A 22110-nucleotide genomic window follows, 5' to 3' on the forward strand; every position below is an offset into this window, starting at 1 on the left:
CAGAGCTTCAATTAACTTTATAGTCAGAATTCATTTCGTTAAATATTTTTGTCCTAGAAAGAAAAAATTAAAAAGATTTAACATTCCCAAAACATGAATAACAAACACACTCATTTCAAAACATAAATAAGCAGATTCAAAGATTCAACTTTTGTAAAGAAATGAGCCAAAAACACATGCCGCTTTAATGTATGAGCCAAAAGAACTTTTCGCTTTAGCAGCCCATAACCAACACCCCAAATTTGAGACAACCTCATCAATTCTAAAATAGCTACACTGGGAACATCTTTTGAATCTCTTCCCTCTTGATGTTATTGTAAACGCATCGCCGAATCAACATTCACAGGCACACCAAAAGAAGAAGAAAAAACAAAACTTCACAAATTACCCAAATGAAATTCAACGAAAAATTCAAAAAAAAAATTGAAAATGAAAGCAGGAAAGAGTGAGAGTAGTGTACCGGGCCGATGTCGGATTCGTTATGGAGCTGGAGCATATCTCGGAATATGTTTAGGTCGGTGGAGTCGAGACTAGTTTTTCAGCTCCTCCAAAGGGCCTAAAGATTGTACTCCACCGACTCCTTCGAATTGGACCAGACCAGTAGCGGCAAAAGGCTCAACAACATGTGCTCCATGGATCGTCCAGCTTTTCCATTGAAAAAAGAACGAAGAAGAAGACGACAACTGAAGTGAATAGAGGGAAAAGAATCAATATTTGAACAAATTAAATGTGCTGCATCAGGAGTTTTTGGATCCATTTATATATTAGATTTGCCTTAAAACATGACATATGAGAAAACAAATGATACCCAAATCTCAACATTAGTGTAGTAGATGAGTGAATAATATATGACAAAAAAATTCAATGGTGCATACTAAAAATGAGTGAATAGAGTAAGACAGAGTACACGAGTGACTTTGAAATGAATGAATTAAATTCCAAAAGTGAGTGACAAAGAATAACTAAGGTAGAAGCTTAACTACCCTATCAATTTTAAATTCAATGTCTGTTCACTTCACATGCCTTCACTTATATATTAAATTTTGTTCTAATTCAATGTATGTTCACTGCATGCTAACCTGTGTTTTGTCATACTCTTACTGGGATTTGGTCACAAAACTACAACCATTTTTATAAATTCCATAAGCCAACAATGGAAAATGAAAATCACGAAGCAACCTAGAAGGAGGCAGAAAACAAAAATCAAAGAACGGAACATTTGAGAACCAAAACGTTAAAAACAACACATACCCATTTCAAAGACCAAAAATCATGCAAAGATAAAAAAATCCCAAAAATTCAGTATCTTAGCACTCCCTGCAAAAGGCCAAAATCAGAAAATTAGAAAAATAGAATTTGATAACATTATACTTTAAAAACACTAAAATTTCCAGTCAAAGGAAAAGTAATACCTCTGCAAAAAAAAAAAAAAAAAAAAGCAGGAGATAAAAACTCAAATCGCAAAAAATAAAATCAGCAAAATAAACGCTATAGCTTAATAAAAATTTAGGAGAAGGGTAAGATTGGATACACAAAAAGAGGGTAGCCTTGTATTTCTGCTACTCTGAAATGCAATCCTTATTGTCCCAGGGCCCTTCAAACTTCTCTGAGTAACACCTGCACACAGAAACAATATCCATTTACCGTATTTAGAAATTGAAAAATGGATTTTAGAGAGAGGAGAGATAATTAGGGTTTAAGAGTAATCGTGGAAACTAATTGTGCTGAGATGAAGCAATTGTGGTCCGCATCTTCACACAACAAATTGGAACGTGGGATTGCATACATTTGCTGTTTTAATAGTAACTAGCAGTCATTCAAAATTTACCAGTCACAATTAGAGCTTAAGTGATACCTTGATTACAATCATCAATACGCATGCTCACATGCTAAGACCTAAACCCTAAATCATTCGGATCCTTCTGTTTCTCCTCCTTGGAGACTCTGATTCAAGTAAAATCAAACATTCAAACAACTCATCTCTCACTTTTGATAGGTACCAAATGAAAGTCAATAATACTTATTTGTAATTTAATTAATAAAAAATTAAACGCTTGAATCAAAAAGTAAGAAATTAAGAGAGAAATGGAGAAATACTTGGAATGGAATAAGTGAATCGTAGATGAAGGAGTATATGTTTTAATTTCTATTTCCAAACCAGAACCAAACCAATTTGGGACAAAAATGAACAATGCTTTCAATTTTTTTCAAGAATTTAACAATTGACCTAAATCAAAATATTAAGAGGCGAAGAGCTTACGTATGTATGAGCTGACGAATGAAACTGGAGAATTTTTTGTGCTTGAAATAGCTAGGGAGCAGAACCTGAGCTAACTCGCAAGAAGAGAGATTGAGCAGGAGTAGCAGACAGGGAAGAGGTAAAGGGAGTCGATCCAAAAGTCGGGATCGATGATGTTCTTTCAGTCGACGACGGCCTTGGTTCGGCTTGAATCTGACGAATCCCCTTTAACATCGTTCGTCGGAGGTTAGGTTGTTGGTTTTGCAGAGTCGCCTGAAACTGGGCTTGCTGATTTGTCAACATCCTCACCCGATTTCTGAGCTTCTTCTTCTCTGGTTTTTAGGGTTCATTCGACTTGGCGTATCAGACTTCTGAGCTTCTTCTTCTATCATCGTAATTCTGCAAGCCGCAGACTCTCTCTCCCTCTCTGCCCGTTTTGTCCCCCTCCCCTCTCTCTCCCCGATTAAAACCTGAGATGCAGCAGCTGAAAATCGAGTTTTAAGCTTGAGTGGCATTTTTGTAAATAAAGCGAAAGTTGGCTAAAAGCGTCCGAGTGGTAGTCTTGTAAATAAACTGAAATATGGTTTAAAACACTGTTCATTGGTACATTGCAATTGAAAAGCCTTCTTTAGACTAAAGTAATTGGGGATACCTCACTTTAAAGGCCTGTTACATATAATATTTACAACATTGACATTTGTACGGGGAAATGCTGATTTCTTCTACTTTGTACACTCATTGAATTATCACAATATTAATTCAACGGCTAAATGAGTTTGAGTTTAGTAATATTTTGCATGAATGTTCATGAGGGATGGCTTACCGTTTCGATTATGGTACAACATTACATAAATTGATGAAGAATGAAGAAAAAAATAGAAATATGTGCAGCATAGAGAAGGGTCGATAGTCTAATACCGATATTGCTTCTAGCATAGGTACCTTTTATATTGAGAGAAAAGCATCAATTCTTAAAAATATGTCATGGTAACACTGGTGGAATTGCATGTTGGGTATGGCTAACATTTTGCAAGTTTGTCTACGGAAGTGAAAGAGGTACACTAGTTGACGCATTGTGTGTTCTAAGATCCTTACATGGTAACGGTGCTTTGCTCGAATCTGGTGGCAGAAAGCTTAAACAACAGCAATTAGTGCAAAATCGACAATCCACTATCCTGCTATTAGTGTTTACCATGACAGTAGCACATACACAAGGGCATTTCTGTAGGGTTTGTAGAGCTTCTCTGGGAGGGGTACCGTTTGGGCCTAACTTACACTATGATATGGTATACCTATTAGCATCCATGATCACAAATGGCTCTTGGCATACTGTTGAAGTCCCATTGTTTACAGCTCACAGCCAGTGCTAGAAACCTGATTGCTAGGGATACTGTTTGTGGACTTGCACTAATTTGGTTGAGCTATATATGGTAGTATAATGCATGAGTTCTGACATCAGAGGCACTGCTTTTGATTTGATCGAAAATGCCACCAATCAAGGTTGTTTGGATGGCGGATGCATTGAGGGGCCGCGCCAGGGAGGGGTTAGCTGCCCCTTCCCCCGGAACTTTGGTAAATATCCATAGATACTTTGGGTGCTGACCATTCGAACGATGAACGTCTATGGATACCTTGAATGCTGCCTTTTTGAAGATTAGAGTTAACTTCATATATGCCCTTCAACTGTTTGATAAAATGTCTGAAAGAAAAGTGAATAAAATGGTGATCACAGTGAATAACAAAGCATCATCATTCTTGGACAAACATATGAATAGGATGCAATGATATCAAACATTCTTAGTGTGTTCAAGATAAGTGTGTTTCTTTGTTAAACATTCATATGAGAGTAGCCTTGGAACATGTTAGTTACCCTTGCAAATGAAGCATTAACAAGTGTGCAGTATGCCCTTTCAAATGACTTCAAGCCTATCAAGACTCAATGAAATGACAATATGCATGCTATTTTTGGTAAAAAAAAAATTGCACTCTGCATGTGCTATTCTTACTGACCCCCCTAATATTATTTCCTGGATCTGCCACTTAATGCCAAGTATGGCTGGCACTTACCATCCAGAATATATCTTTTTTGTGTCGTGTTATTGGAGACGGAGATGACTTCACATACTGCTATCAAGGTTGTAAAGATTATCATTTAGATATTTGAGGAAGCATGACTGTCTAGTTTCCGCAGCTGTTGTCCTGATTCCTGAAGCTGTTCTCAGGAATTTCTGTTGTAGGCAAGATAATATGCAGTACATGCATCTTAACCTCATGAGTCCAGTGATTGAAGAGGTATCTTCTTTGGGAAAGTTATTGATTTTTCCTCTTCCATTAATGTCATAATGTACAGACAAGTAGTAAATGAAACTTGATGTGCTCAAATTTTGTCACTTCACCTTTTATATACATGTTCCACATTGTATCATTCTCCCATTCTTTGTTTTATGTTTGTTTTCTGATAAGTTTTCTCCTAAAAAAATGAAATAATACCTTTAGATTCTGCTGTTATATGTTACAAATTACAAGCATAGTTATCAGCATTTGTTCAAAGACTTGCACAAAATCTGTTTTACAAAATGCTGTAGTGACTGAGAGGCATTCCACCGTCTCACATTACGCTTCCCTCCCCATCTATTTGTGGGTGCTACTGGATTTTCCTTAAACGACATTGTCATTTGTACCACTACGTTTTTTTGTAATACAATTTTGTAGAATATAGAATGGCATATGAAATATGATTTTATCTTTTGCCTTTTAAGCATCACTTAAGTAGATCCTCCCATTTGCAGTACTGTCCACCTGCTAATGCACGATAAAACCTATCTCGGCAGTAGATTGGTCTTCCATCAGCAGCCTCAGCAGCTGCTGCTGCTAGATCATCATTGGCCTTCACGTCTGTTGGTAGTTTAAGTAACTCCTCTTTACTGCAAGATTAACATTCATAGAACAAAGTAGAAAAAATAGTATATATATATATTTGATCATAGGGTAGGAATCTCTATTCATCTATAAAACCTTATATTGAGCTTTGTGCTGATCTTTGAGGCGGAAACACTTGATGGGTTTTGTTTTGTGCCGAATGTGGTGTGAATGAAATCCTCCACCGGTTTAGAAAAGATAAATAGCAGCACTCATGTAACAAGTAATGCTCCTGTTCCCACTAGAGTCTGCTTCAGCAATTTGATGACCGGTTTAACCTGCATGCATGAAATATCAAACTTTCATATAAAATCTCATATTCATCTTTTACTAGGTTACATTTTGATAGTTTTCACGCGTTTCAGTTTCCAGTTACTATTACCTTGTAAGAGCCCAATAGTCTGTCATGAGCTAGGACCTACGAGGAAATTTTTGAGCAGTTAGTTTTTAATTACCAAACCATACGCAAGGGTGATTCCTGCATTAATCTGTATGAGTAGCAGAGTGAAGGTGAAGGATGATCTTATGTCCACCTTCCTTCCATATTCATTTTGCTCATTAACTCAACCGGACAGCTCCTAGAATGAGCTGATCTTGATTAATGGTATCTGAAAATTCTTAACTATGGGTGACTCTTTACTTTGTTTTTCTGTATCTCAAATTAACAGATGCTTCACTTAGGTCTGCTGATATAATTTATTCAGTGGTTGTTGGCAACGAGGTGAAACGAGTGTGGTACGACATAGTAGATGAATAATCACAGAATATTGTGGAAGTACTTACCCTGTTTCCTCAGTTCAGCATATCCTTACAAGGTGCTCTCTTGTTGCGTGATGTTTAGTTTTCTCAGTAATCCAATGATGAAATTTACTGATACTCCCTCGATAATTTCTGCCTAATTTATGGGTTACCATGGGCAAATGGAGTGTTCTAACCTTTGATTGATTCTTCTCTTTTCATTCATATTATGTAGTACATAGACCTTTTATATGAATTGTTTAAGTTGCTTAATGACCAATTTTAGATATCTTCAAATTTGCACTGTCTCTAATGACCCTTCTTAGTTAATATTTGACATACATATGCACATATACACCACACAGATGGACATAGTCCGACTCTTGGAAACTTTGTTCTAGTATTAACCCTAGTGATAAGTGACATGATACAATTTCCGTAGCATAATCAAATTTTTGAAGTTTTGATTTAGAGGCAATATGTGCATAAACGTTAAGGCTTATGTGATTAGTTAATATCATTGAACGTTAAGGCTTATGTGATCAGTTAATATGTTTGAACGTTAAGGCTTATGTGATTAGTTAAGTTCTTTGAATTTCATCATACCTTGATCCTTATTAACTGAGAAAGGATAAGGTGAAGGGTGCTAACCTCATGTGGCTTTACCCACATTTGTCCGTCATACCAGCCACTCTCTTCGTAAGGTATAACTGTTGATAGTAACCTATCACCAATATAGCTCCATCCCTGCAGGACGGTAATTATATGATTTACTTGCTTTAAAGATTCTACAATGAGAGACGTTCTACTGAACAAATATTAAGCATGAAATTTGCTTGGATGTGATTGTTTTTCTTTTTTATTGCTTACAATACTACTGTTTAATGCCTCAATATGAAATTTCAAGCCTTGCATTTGTTTTCATGCAATCCATACATACCGGGGAACTGTAGTAATATATGTTCTCTGGTATTTGGGACTGGTAGAATTGAATCCATGGCTGTCAGTGTTACAGCAGACCATGTAGTGGCTGTCTTATCTTTTAAGTTTTGGTTGTGAGGTTTTCTTAGTGCTTAATACAAAACTTTCACTCATGCACTACAGTAGTGATTGTAAGATGAAGTAAGCTAAAAACCATACCAGATAAATTCTTAAGACAATCAATGACACAACAAAAAGAGTTCCAGTTCCAGCTGCTAGCGCAAATTTTAGAGGGTCCTGCAAGGTTGGAACACAGAAAGTAAAGACAAATGAATTACCTCTTGCTGGGGTAGATGTATATTTCCTATTTAACTTGTTTAGTAGCATGTCAGTAATTCTGTATGTGATTTTGATGACTGTTTGAGTATAGCCTTAGCCTTAGGCATGGAAGCACATAGAACATTATCTTCCGGTTTCGGAAACCTGGTGGTGCCGAGACATTAATCTTTTTTGCTTTCTATACATATATTATGATATCGGCCAAGCAAAATATGTTATTGCTATGGAAGCATGCACAACTACAAGGGGGATGTTCAGTACTGATTCCCATCATATCCACATATATTTTCTGATGTTGACTACCAAATGCGCAATATCTGTATCTTACCCTTGATGGATTGAAGCTTGCAGCTGCAATAGGCAATCCTAGAGTTGTGAAGGTTACCAACCACAAACCTCCAAGTCGAAGTAAAAAAGACCCAGGTCCCAGTTCGCCCCACGAGTATAAGACTCCATCCTTCAGAGACGAGTACTCATTCACCTATCATGGCATCAAATTACTGTAAGTACTGATTTTTATGGCATATATATTGTAATTGCATGGCATGATGCGCGGGGATCTATTAGTTTTGTTTGTGGATTTTCTTTGCTGCTCAATGGGTGGGGTGCATAATAAGGGATTCAATCACCTACTTGCTTTGATTCAATCCCATGACTTAAAGTGCGGATAGAGGTTACTGTTTGGGATAAAATCTGAACTTTGGGCCAGAGAGAAAGTCGGCCCAAACCCAAGGCCTAGAGGAAAACTTAGGAGGCAGGAAAGAGGCTTTCGGCTGGGCACAAGTTACAAAGGCCACCTGCTTACCTGCTCAAAGACCACAGGGGGTAGGCTATTCAGTCACTACACAGCCCAATAAAGTACTTTATTGGTGGCATTCATGTAAAAAAGCTAGTGAGTCATCACCAAACCGCATTCGGGCACCGCTATTGCTACAGGAACCCAAGCTGAAGTCGTCTATAAAAGGAGGAAGAGAAGACAGAATTAGGGACACTCAAACAAACAAACAAAAGCCAAAACTCTGCTCAAGCCAGATTTGCCTTCAACGAAGCTGTAGTCAGCACAAGCCTTCATCCCATTCGGGATAAACCTTCCCAAACCCCTGTAATAGCTCTGCTACCTTGTTCATGGTGGTATCGATTCATTTTGTATCCTCTTCTCCCCCGTCAACCCCTCTAAAAGCTTTCAGACCTCTGACAGAGCCACAAAGATAGATTTTGTAAGAAGTTCAGCCTTGGCCGATAAGGTTCAAACTTACCCGACTATCTTTGCTCTGTCTTTGTCTTTTCTTTCTTTTAAAAGCACAATAACATGTTATATATTCCCAGTTATATGCAAGTTATTTCTAGCAAAGTCATAATGAAAATGAGTCTTCAGCACTTGAATCCGATCTGAATCGCGTCAGAGTTCAAATCAGATCTAAGTCTTAAGCCCGCGGGCATGTAATTTAAAGATCAGTTTAAAAGTCCTTGGCCTCAAGGCATAAAAAAGAACTCTATGTGGACTCAACCCATCCACGACAATCCTTGATAAGCGAGAAGTCCGAAGTTACTTGGGGCGCAAGTAATCAATCTATTTCTCCGTTTTGTTGCTATTATATCTTGATTCGTAGAAAAGGCTTAAGCATGGAGTGAATTCTGATAGAAAGCCTCAAGGCCTACACCTAAGGCCCCACTAAGGCATCTATTTAGCTTCATTTCATGTTGCGGTCTAGTTGGTCCGAGTATAAGGATTAACTCTGATGGGAAGCCTCAAGGCCTATACCTAAGGCCCTACAAAGGCACTCATTTGGGTTCGTCCTACCTCTTGGATTCAGATAATCAAAGGTATAATAGTGATAAGACTCTGGCAACCATAAAAGACCAAATATGATACATCCAAGCGCTGGTTTAGTTTGACAGGAAGCCTCAAGGCCTATACCTAAGGCCCCACAAAGGCACCTGTTATATCTAACTTGGTTTCTCGGGCGTATACATATTCAATCAAAGCTTAACACCCATTCAACATCTGCCATACTGAAGATGGCAGTGGCACGCCTGAGCACGACAAAGTTAATCTTGATTGTGAGCCTTAAGGCCTACACCTAAGGCCCCACAAAGGCACCCTTTCAAATTAACTCTGTCCTTCTCTTTCAGAACTGCCCGACGAGCCTTGTCCGAAGTGTGTCTTGCCCGACCAAGATCTGCCCGACAAAGGCTTGCCCGAGCGAGCCCGAGAAGAAAGCAGAAGTACGACAGATACCCTCAATCGACGCCATTCTCCCAGGGGAGCTGTGTGCTCGTCCGCCAGGAGATTCCTGCAACGAACAGTTACTCTGCTGTAAGAGCTAGAAGTTTGTTTTGAACTGCGGATAGAGGTCACTCTCATACTCATTCCTCTTGGTTATGTGTCCCTTAATATTTTCTGATTTAGAAAACTAATATCTCAATTTGTTATCCTGAAGTAGTGAACCGCAAGTTATTACCGACTGGACCTAGCTAAGGGCAACGTGTGCCTTCTGAATTCTCTGTTGAACGATGGAGGAGTGAGAGTACTGACAAAGTAGACGGAGAAAGTGAAAACTTACTTGCCTTTGCTCAAAAGGAACCTCAATTTCTGACCCGGGATCCTAACTCTGCCCACGGAAGCTGCTCGTTTCCCCACCTGCCCCATCTTTCAAGGCCTTGACAGAAACCTCCTTGGGCAGCCTCTGAGCACTACGGTATTGGATTAGCCATGAGTTAGAGCTGTTACCAACCTTCACTAACTTGACTTGTGGAGGACTAAAGAGTAGAGAGCAATACACCTGCGCCCGGAGCATTTATTTCCTAGAAATCAAACCGAACTGGAGCGCTGCCGAGGGATATTCGAAGTTTCTTTGTTCAATGGGCACGAAATCGGGGAAGGAGACGAGTGTTTATTCAGGGATGGTTGTGTTTTTTCAGGGACCATGCATTATTTACGTGGAGGAAAACAACTGATTCAGAAAATCATATTTGTAATTTACTTGGAGGGGAAGGGTTTGTTTGGATAGTGACCAAAAGCCAGGTAGGCAAATTGTGTGATATTTAAATACTTACATTCCAAGGAGAGACCCACACAATTGGACATGTGTGCAAGTTCTCCTTTGTGTGTGTGTACTTTTGGACCATCCATTATGTAGGCTTGAGAATAGGATTATCCAAATGTTAGGGACTTTGGAAAAATAATTTTGTTCTTGTGTGGAAAGTGTGTTGGGGATGTTGATAGTGCAAATGCAATGTGGAAGTCTTACCCTTCCATGCAGTTTTGTATGGATTCCTCATGCTTTTCATAGGGTGGAGTAAGCGGTCAATAGCTCAATTCACTTGTTAAGAGTGTTTAGTAGCTCAGGTCACTTTTTAAGAGCATTTACTTCTATCCAGATGTATTTAGTTTGAATCTGTCTCACCAAGTATGGATTGTATCACAACAAAAGAGGTTGGAAGTTCAACCTAACAAAAGGAATTCTAGGGTGTTATCGGGTGTATTTCCCCATTAGTGTTTATGTCATCACACGACACTTGCCATATATATAATTTTCTTCTGTAACATATGTATAATTTTAGTGGCATCGCCTATTCAATGAAGACTCAGAATCCATCCATCTAATAAAAGAAATAATTACCACAGTAAAAAAGAGAAAAAAGGAGTTCAACAAACGATGAGTAGAACAAAGAATTAATGGGATATATATGATATTGCCCTTGTGAATGTCACGTAGGCTACCTTTTCTAGTAGAATGTCTTAGGAACTCAATTGGTGCACTTTTCTTACTAATTTCCTTCTCTCGTTTTTTTCTACTTTTCCTTTTCCATGGTTGTTTTTTAGGGGAGAGGATCATCTCCGGATTCACTTGTTAGGAATGTCGGTACTACAAGATAGAGAATGCACAAAGTAAAGTAGAAAATGGACACCAAGAATTTACGTTGTTCGACAATTTGTGCCTACATCCACGGAACAACGATCAATCTTCACTATATGAAAATGATGAGTACAACAAGAGTAGTCTTACTAAGCCAAATACAAGGCTTGATGGATACAAGAAAGTATAACAACACTTTCTCTCACACTAAACTTCACTCACACAATGTGTAGTGGAACACTCTCAGTCTCAGACTTGAAGTGGAACAACTCTTATAACCCTCACACTTAGAGGGGAACACTTTTACTTCGGTTTCACTTCATAATACATACAGACATGCAACCTTATTTATAATTGAGTTTTGCCGACTTTTACACAAGCCCGCCGACTTGGGCTTGCATGACAGCCTCAAAAAAATTATTCAAACAGCTAGAACTTTCTAGCTTATGCACTTCACCGACTTAAACATTGCTAGAGGTATCTAGCACATTCATGCTATTATCTTATCATGGGGATTGACTTAACAAATGCTAGAATTGTCTAGCATGCTCCAGCCACCTTACTTGCTTACCAGAATAATCTAGAACATTTATTATAGGCAGGACCATATACCAACAATCTCCCCCTCCAGTCCATGAGGGAGGAATTCTGATCATGACTCCAAGTTACTTGGAGTCCATCCCAATAGCCTTAATGCATAATTCCAACTTTGATTTTATGACTACCTTTGTCAAAATGTCTGAGAAATTATTATCGGTATAAATCTTCTTCAACTGTAGCAACTTGTTCTTGATAGCATTTCTAATCCAGTGATAATGAATATCAATGTGCTTGGTACGTGAATGATATATATGCAATGTTCTTGCTCAAATCCAGAGCACTCTAACTATCACAATAAACGTCATAATCACTTTGCTTCAAACCCAACTCTTGGAGAAACCATTTCAGCCACAACAACTCTTTGCATGCTTTTGTAGCGGCTATGTATTCAGCCTCGATTGTGGACAAAGCAACACACTTTTGCAACTTGGATTGCCAAGACACGACCCCCCCTGCAAAAGTAAACAAGTACCCAGACGTAGACTTTCCATTATCCAGGTCACTGCCCATGTCAGCATCTATAAATCCTTCCAAGATTGGTTTGGAATTGCCAAAGCACAAGCACATCTTAGAAGTCTCTTTCAAATATTTGAGAATCCACTTAATAGCTTCCCAGTGGTCATTCCCTGAATTAGAGAGAAACCTGCTCACCACACCTACTGCATGAGCAATATATGGCCGTGTGCACACCATTGCATACATGATACTTCCTACTACTGAAGAGTATGGAACAACTACCATTTTCTCATTTTCTTCATATATTTTTGGACACGACTCTTTGCTCAACTTGATATGATTGGATAAAGGTGAGCTTACCGGTTTGGCTGCTTTCATGTTGAACTTGTCAAGCACCCGTTCAACGTACTTTTCTTGTGAAAGCCACAACTTCTTGGATTTTCTGTCACGAATTATCTCCATGCCCAAAATCTGCTTGGTTGGCCCTAAGTCTTTCATGTCAAATGACTTAAATAACTCTTCTTTGAGCTTTTTAATCATAGAAGCATCTTGGCCGACAATCAACATGTCATCAACATAAAGCAATAAAATGATGAATTTACCTCCAAAAAATTATTTGATATAGACACAAGAGTCAGCATGAGTTCTCTTGTACCCATTACTCACCATGAATGAATTGAACTTCTTATTCTGTTGTCTTGGAGCCTGCTTAAGACCATATAAGCTTTTCTTCAGCTTGCACACCAAATTTTCTTTACCTTTGACTTCTCACCACTAGTGAGAAAATCTCATAAAGTCAACTCTTTTTTTCTTGACCAAAACCTTTGACAACCAAACGAGCTTTGTACCTTGTCATGTTGTCGTCTCTTTTCAATTTGAACACCCACTTGTTTTTCAATGGTTTTCTGCCCTTTGGAAGCTCCACCAACTCATAGGTATCATTCTTTAATAAGGAATCCATTTATGACTCCATTGCCTTCATCCATATATCACTGTCGTTATGAGCTTTGGCCTCCTCATAAGTTTTGGGCTCTCCATAATTAGTCAACATGATATTCTTTGATGAAGAATACTTGGTAGATGGTCTTCGACTTCTGTTAGATCTTCTGAGATAATCTTCATTCTCTTACGGGGCTGAAGGCTCCCCCTGATTAGGTTCCCCTTGAATCTGCTCTTTAGGCTCCCCTTGATCAGCAATTTCATGGTGTGGCTCATCTTGATCAGGCTCCCCCTGATCAGCATTATATGGTTCTGCAAGCACTTCATTAGCAGCTGTTTCAAGGATGTTAGCGTGACTTTATTCATTTGAAGCTAATGGATCAACTCCTCTAACTGCGCCATTTAGTTGTGCCTCTCTATCCGAATCCCCAATTGTTTGATCTTCATAAAAGATCACATCTCTGTTTCTAATAAACTTCTTCTGGTATGGGTTCCATAATCTGTAACCAAAATCTTCACCGTCATAATGAAGAAAGATGCACGGTGTAGTTTTGTAGTCTAATTTCGATCTCTGCTCTTTGGGCACATGCACAAAAGCTTTGCAACCAAACACCTTCAGATGAGAGTAAGACACATCATTACTAGTCCATACTCTCTCTGAAACATCAAAACCTAATGGTACTAATGGAGATTGGTTGATCAAATAGGAAGTTGTCCTCACAACTTCACCCTAGAATTGTTTAGATAACTTTGCAGTCCTCAGTATGGATGGGCAAAATACCCATGGGTTTCGGTAACTGCGATTACCCACTCATTTAAAGTTCATGGTTACGGTTATGGGTAACCGTTTGGACGAATAAACGGTTATGGGTATAACCATTTATCCGTGAAATTTAAATGGGCGGTTATGGTTATTATCCGTGTTATAACGGATATCCATCGGTTATGGGTATTACCCACGGTTATACATGTATCCATTTACCCATTTAATTTAATATATGAAAAAATTTTAAAACAAATTATTGCAAGTGTTCGAAATTAAAAAAGAAAAAAAAGGACTTGATAGCGTAAATATTTTTTTTTTCCAAATTTACCCCTGACAGAACCTACAATTATTCAGGGAGGGACTTTGAACACCCAGACACACACACATACACAAAAGAACAAAAATAAAATAATTTTAAAAAAAAGTAACTGACAATGGTGGGTGTGGAAAATGAGGCAACACCAAAAGCCCCATATGCAATAGAAAAAGGCAAAGAGAGTGAAAAAGCTTGGTTAGGTTCTGTCAGGGGTAAATTTGGAAGAAAAAAATTTACTGTTAGTTGGGCTTTTAATTCAGTTTGTGAGTTTTTTTTTAATGGCTTTTAATACATCAAAACATTTACTGTTAGGTTATACGGTTATACGGTTATTACCCGCAGTTATAACAAGTCGATGATATTTTGTCAGTGAATGTGTTCGAAAGTGTTTAGTTTTGGAATATTTTGGAGTTTTGAATCATCTAGTATTCAAGATAATGACTACTTTTTGTTTTTAGAAGCTTTACTTTGTAATCATATGGATTATAATTAAAGACTTACTTGGGTGTAGCAGAAAAATATTGTTCGTAAACTATTATTTCAATTTATTGGAATTGTATGAAGACTTAAATGATTAAAATAAGGAAATGCATGCTAAAATTTACCTATAACGGTGTTTAATTTTCAAAAAACAAAAATTATGACAAATTTTTCTTTTGTAATTTTCAAGTTGTTAAAAAAATATGTAGACGGGTGAAAAATGGGTAAAATGGGTAAAAAAAGGATAAATAGGTTCAAAAACGGGTAAATGGGTAAACGGGTAAATGGGTAAATGGTTATGGTTAAATGGGTACATGGTTATAGGTAGGCCTGGCAATTCCTAACACGACCCGATAACCCGACATGACACGACATGAAATTAACAGGTGTTCGGGTCGACACGATAACGAATCAGGTGTTATCAGGTAACCCAATAAGCATCTGTTAAGATAACGGATTGGTTCGGGTATACACGTGGGTAACACGATACACGATAAGCAAAATATTAATTTTATAATTTTATAACCCTAAAAAATACTATAATAATTATATATATTAATTTAACAATTTTATACCCCTAAAAAGTTTAAAACTATAATAATTATATATACTATAATAATTATACCCCCAAAATATTAACTAAAATAATTATACCGCCAAAATATTAACTAAAATAATTATATATACTATAATAATTATACCCCCAAAATATTAACTATAATAATTATATATATATATATATTAAATTTTATACCACTAAAAACTATAATAATTATACATATATATATATATATACACACCATTGAACTTGATGGGATACACGAAACTAATTTCAACGATCCAACCGTTAAACTTGTTTGTATATGCTTCAGGATCTGATCAACAACAAATCACAAAAAAAAAAACACTCAGAGATAAAGTAACGAGACAAAACTTTTCGACGGTTATAAAACAAAAAATCACGTTTAACAGTTATTTTAACTCCGATTTTGATTATTTTTTACAGCTACACTCGTTGACCCTATATGAATACAATGAATGAATGCGATTTTCAATTTAAAATATTTACACTAGTGGATACCACAAAATCTTATGTTATACCTAATGAAAGTATAAATAAACTCTTAAGTGTTAGTGAATCCATCGTTCTGATGGGATACGAATTCTATGAAACTAATTTCAACGATCTAAGCGTCAAACTTGTTTGTATATGCTTCGAGATCGCATACGCCAAAAATCACAAAAAACAAACATTCAGAGATCAAGTAATGAGACAAAACTTTTCGACGGTTATAAAACAAAAATCATGATTTAACGGTTATTTTAACTCCGATTTTGATGATTTTTTTCAAATACACTCCTTGACCCTATACGAATACAATGAATGAATTTGATCGTCTTTAAAATATTTACACAAGTGTATACCACAAAATCTTATATTATACTTAATGAAAGTATAAATAAACTCTGAGTGTTAGTGAATCTATTAATTTGATGGAATACGAATTCTATGAAACTAATTTTAATGATCTAACCTTCAAACTTGTATATGTTTCGAGATCGCATACGCCAAAAATCACAAAAAGCAAACATTCAAAGATCAAGTAATGAGACAAAACTTTTCGACGGTTATAAAACAAAAAATCACGATTTAACGGTTATTTTAACTCCGATTTTGATGATTTTTTACAACTACACTCCTTGACCCTATGCGAATACAATGAATGAATTTGATCGTCAATTTAAAATTACACAAGTGGATACCACAAAATCTTATGTTATACTTAATGAAAGTATAAATAAACTATGAGTGTTAGTGAATCTATTAATTTCATGGAATACGAATTCTATGAAACTAATTTTAACGATCCCACCATCACACTTGTATATGTTTTGAGATCGCATACGCCAAAAATCACAAAAAGCAAACATTCAGAGATCAAGTAATGAGACAAACTTTTCGACGGTTATAAAACAAAATATCACGATTTAACGGTTATTTTAACTCCGATTTTGATGATTTTTTACAACTACACTCCTTGACCCTATACGAATACAATGAATGAATTTGATCGTCAATTTAAAATATTTACATAAGTGGATACCACAAAAATCTTATGTTATACTTAATGAAAGTATAAATAAGCTCTAAGTGTTAGTGAATCTATTGTTATGATGGGATACGAATTCTATGAAACTAATTTTAACGATCCAACCGTCAAACTTCTTTGTGTATGCTTCGAGATCGCATACGCTAAAAATCACAAAAAACAAACATTCAGAGATCAAGTAATGAGACAAAACTTTTCGACGGTTATAAAATAAAAAATCATGATTTAACGGTTATTTTAACTCCGATTTTGATGATTTTTACAAATACACTCCTTGACACTATACGAATACAATGAATGAATTTGATCGTCAATTTAAAATATTTACACAAGTTGATACCACAAAATCTTATGTTATACTTAATGAAAGTATAAATAAACTCCTAGTGTTAGTGAATCTATTGTTTTGATGGGATACGAATTCTATGAAACTAATTTTAACGATCCAACCGTCAAACTTGTTTGTGTATACTTCGAGATCGTATACGCCAAAAATCACAAAAAAAACATTCAGAGATCAAGTAATGAGACAAAAGTTTTCGACGGTTATAAAACTAAAAATCATGATTTAATGGTTATTTTAACTCCGATTTTGATGATTTTTTCAACTACACTCCTTTACCCTATACGAATACAATGAATGAATTTGATCGTCAATTTAAAATATTTACACAAGTGGATACGACAAAATCTTATGTTATATTTAATGAAAGTATAAATAAACTCTAAGTATTAGTGAATGTATTGTTTTGATGGGATACGAATTCTATGAAACTAATTTTAACGATCCAACCATCAAACTTGTTTGTGTATGCTTCGAGATCGCATACGCCAAAAATCACAAAACACAAACATTCAGAGATCAAGTAATGAGACAAAACTTTTCGACGGTTATAAAACAAAAAATCACGATTTAACGGTTATTTTAACTCCGATTTTGATGATTTTTTACAAATACACTCCTTGACACTATACGAATACAATAACTGAATTTGATCGTCAATTTAAAATATTTACAGAAGTGGATACCACAAAATCTTATGTTATACTTAATGAAAGTATAAATAAACTCTGAGTGTTAGTGAATCTATTAATTTGATGGAATACGAAGTCTATGAAACTAATTTTAATGATCTAACCGTCAAACTTGTATATGTTTCGAGATCGCATACGCCAAAAATCACAAAAAGCAAACATTCAGAGATCAAGTAATGAGACAAAACTTTTCGACGGTTATAAAACAAAAAATCACGATTTAACGGTTATTTTAACTCCGATTTTGATGATTTTTTACAACTACACTCCTTGACCCTATGCGAATACAATGAATGATTTTGATCGTCAATTTAAAATATTTACATAAGTGGATACCACAAAATCTTATGTTATACTTAATGAAAGTATAAATAAGCTCAAGTGTTAGTGAATCTATTGTTTTTATGGGATACGAATTCTATGAAACTAATTTTAACGATCCAACCGTCAAACTTGTTTGTGTATGCTTCGAGATCGCATACGCCAAAAATCACAAAAAAACAAACATTTAGAGATCAAGTAATGGGACAAAAATTTTCGACGGTTATAAAATAAAAAATCATGATTTAACGGTTATTTTAACTCTGATTTTGATGATTTTTTACAAATACACTCCTTGACACTATATGAATACAATGAATGAATTTGATCGTCAATTTAAAATATTTACGCAAGTGGATACCACAAAATCTTATGTTATACTTAATGAAAGTATAAAGAAACTCTAAGTGTTTGTGAATATATTGTTTTGATGGAATACGAATTCTATGAAACTAATTTTAATGATCCAACCGTCAAACTTGTATATGTTTCGAGATCGCATAGGCCAAAAATCACAAAAAACAAACATTCAGAGATCAAGTAATGAGACAAAACTTTTCGACGGTTATAAAACAAAAAATCACGATTTAACGGTTATTTTAACTCCGATTTTGATGATTTTTTACAACTACACTCCTTGACCCTATGCGAATACAATGAATGAATTTGATCGTCAATTTAAAATTACACAAGTGGATACCACAAAATCTTATGTTATATTTAATGAAAGTATAAATAAACTCTAAGTGTTAGTGAATTTATTGTTTTGATGGGATACGAATTCTATGAAACTAATTTTAACGATCCAACCATCAAACTTGTTTGCGCTGTGTGGCCCGAGCACAGTGATAAGTGAGCAAGGGTTGCTGTATCTCCATAGGCACCCGGATGCAGTGTTAAATGAGCAAGGGGGCCATAGAAACTTCTTTTCGAACGACTCCACTCAAAGTTGTTTGGGAGCATATGCACCTATCAACTTTACACGGGACACACAAAAGAAGTACTTTGATTCCATTGGACGGGGGAGGGTGAAGAAGCTAGGACAGAAGGGTAGAGTTCAGGAGAGTAGAATGCGTTTAGGAACGTGGAATATAGGAACCTTAACGGGAAAATCTATGGAAGTAGTGGAAGTTATGGTGAGGAGAAGGATAAATATTATGTGCCTACAAGAAACTAAGTGGGTTGGTCTTAAGGCAAAGGATCTAGAAAACTCAGGGTTTAAACTTTGGTACTCGGGCACAAATAGAACGAGAAACGGTGTTGGCATCATCGTGGACAAGACCTTGACACAAGATGTTGTAGATGTCAAGAGGGTAGGAGATAGAATCATGGCAATCAAGATTGTAATAGGACAAGAACTTATCAATGTGATTAGTGCGTACGCACCTCAAGTAGGGTTGGATATGAGTTCGAAGGAGAAATTTTGGGAAGACCTTGGAGACTTGGTGCAAGGAATTGCTCAGACGGAGAAGTTATTTATAGGAGGAGATTTAAATGGACACGTGGGCAGGGAGACAGGCAACTATGGAGGTTTTCATAGTGGCCATGGTTTTGGGGAGAGAAACGAGGATGGGGAAGCTATCTTGGATTTTGCAATGGCATATGATCTCTTCTTAGCCAACACCTTCTTTAAGAAGAGAGAAGAACATGTGATCACCTACAAGAGTGGGTCGTCAAAAACACAAATAGATTTTCTTCTAATGAGGAAAGGGGATTGTATAACTTGTAAGGATTGCAAAGTTATACCAGGAGAGAGCGTGGCTAATCAACATCGCTTGTTGGTGATGGATGTACATATCAAAAGAGTGAGAAAAAAGAACAAGACTTGGAAGTGCCCAAGGACTAGATGGTGGAATCTAAAAGAAGAAAAACAAGTCATTTTCAAAGAGAAAGTAATCACCCAATGTGTGTGTGGGATAGAGAGGGGGAAGCTAGCCAAATGTGGGATTCCATGGCTAGTTGTATCCAAAAAGTAGCAAAAGAGGTATTAGGAGAGTCCAAGGGCTTTGCCACACACCAAAAGGAATCTTGGTGGTGGAATGAGGATGTACAAACAAAGGTGAAGGCTAAGAAGGAATGTTGTAAAGCCTTATACAAGGATAGGACCGATGAAAATGGTGAAAGGTATAGAAAAGCGAAGCAAGAGGCGAAGAAAGCTGTGAGAGAAGCTAAGTTAGCGGCTTATGACGATATGTATAAGCGACTAGATACCAAAGAAGGAGAGTTGGATATCTATAAACTAGCTAGAGCAAGGGAAAAGAAGACAAGGGACCTAAACCAAGTGAGGTGCATCGATGAGGATGGAAAGGTTCTTGCTACAGAGAACGCGGTTAAAGATAGATGGAGAGGTTATTTTCATAATCTTTTCAATGAAGGACATGAAATGAGTGCTTCTTTAGGGGAGTTGAGTAACTCAGAAGAGTGTAGAAACTACTCTTTTTATCGTCGAATCCGGAAGGAAGAAGTGGGTGTAGCTTTGAAGAAGATGAAGCATAGAAAAGCAGTAGGCTCAGACGATATACCAATCGAAGTGTGGAAAGTTTTGGGAGAGACAGGTATAACATGGCTCACTGACCTTTTCAATAGGATTTTGAAAACGAAGAAGATGCCAAATGAGTGGCGAACGAGCACTTTGGTGCCTATCTACAAGAATAAGGGCGACGTACAAAATTGCATGAACTATAGGGGTATTAAGCTAATGAGTCATACAATGAAGCTCTGGGAGAGAGTCATTGAGCATAGGTTGAGGCAAGAGACACGGGTTTCGGACAACCAATTCGGGTTCATGCCAGAGCGCTCAACCATGGAGGCAATCTATCTCTTACGAAGATTGATGGAAAGCTATAGAGATGGGAAAAAGGATTTACACATGGTCTTTATAGATTTGGAAAAAGCGTATGATAGGGTCCCAAGAGACATTCTTTGGAGGATTTTAGAGAAGAAAGGAGTACGAGTAGCATATATCCAAGCTATAAATGATATGTATGAAGGAGCAAAGACTGCCGTAAGAACTCATGAAGGACAAACCGAAAGCTTTCCCATAACTGTAGGATTACATCAAGGCTCATCCTTAAGTCCTTACCTTTGTGCGTTGGTAATGGATGAGTTAACAGGACATATTCAAGATGATATTCCTTGGTGTATGCTTTTCGCAGACGATATAGTGTTGATAGATGAAACTCAGGAAGGGGTAAATGCAAAGCTTAACCTTTGGAGACAAGTGTTGGAATCTAAAGGTCTTCGCCTAAGCTGATCAAAGACAGAATATATGGAGTGCAAGTTCAATGCAAATGGAACCAAAACGAGTTAGGGGTGAGGATCGGAGATCAAGAAATACCAAAGAGCGATCGTTTTCGTTACCTAGGATCTATCTTGCAAAAGAACGGAGAATTAGATGGAGATCTCAACCATATAATACAAGCTGGATGGATGAAGTGGAAGAGTGCATCCGGCGTGTTGTGTGACCGTTGTATGCCACTGAAGCTCAAGGGAAAATTTTATAGGACGGCAATAAGGCCGGCGATGCTGTATGGCACAGAATGTTGGGCGGTGAAGCATCAACACGTACACAAAATGGGTGTAGCGGAGATGAGGATGCTTCGTTGGATGTGTGGGCACACAAGAAAGGATAAGATTAGGAATGAGGATATCCGGGGTAAAGTAGGAGTAGCCGAAATTGAAGGAAAGATGAGAGAAAATCGGTTACGGTGGTTTGGACATGTGCAAAGAAGGCCTACTGACGCTCCGATTAGAAGATGCGACTATGGGATAGAGGTTCAGGGCCGAAGGGGTAGAGGAAGACCTAGGAAAACTTTGGAAGAGACTCTAAGAAAAGACTTAGAGTACTTGGATCTAACGGAGGACATGACACAGGACCGAGCACAATGGCGTTCAAATATTCATATAGCCGATCCCACTCAGTGACTTGGATTTTCCAAGTCTCCAACCGAGAAGTTTTCCTCACTCGGGAAATTAAGGGAATACTACCTCAACCTACATGCTCCACTCACAAAGCTTCAACATACAAGCTTCAACAAAATAAAATTCAGAGAACTTAGCGAAGAAGGCTT

At 37.0% G+C, this 22110-nt stretch overlaps 2 pseudogenes; both read right to left on the reverse strand.

Annotated features, from left to right (window-relative positions):
- Positions 1 to 442: 442 nt before the first annotated feature.
- On the reverse strand, positions 443 to 2661 carry LOC126586320 (uncharacterized; annotated as a pseudogene).
- Positions 2662 to 4702: 2041 nt separating this feature from the next.
- LOC126582073 (protein CONSERVED IN THE GREEN LINEAGE AND DIATOMS 27, chloroplastic-like) lies at positions 4703 to 10206 on the reverse strand (annotated as a pseudogene).
- Between the last annotated feature and the right edge of the window lie 11904 nt (positions 10207 to 22110).

Source organism: Malus sylvestris, chromosome 2, assembly GCF_916048215.2.
Source record: "Malus sylvestris chromosome 2, drMalSylv7.2, whole genome shotgun sequence".
NCBI classification, from domain to species: domain Eukaryota; kingdom Viridiplantae; phylum Streptophyta; class Magnoliopsida; order Rosales; family Rosaceae; genus Malus; species Malus sylvestris.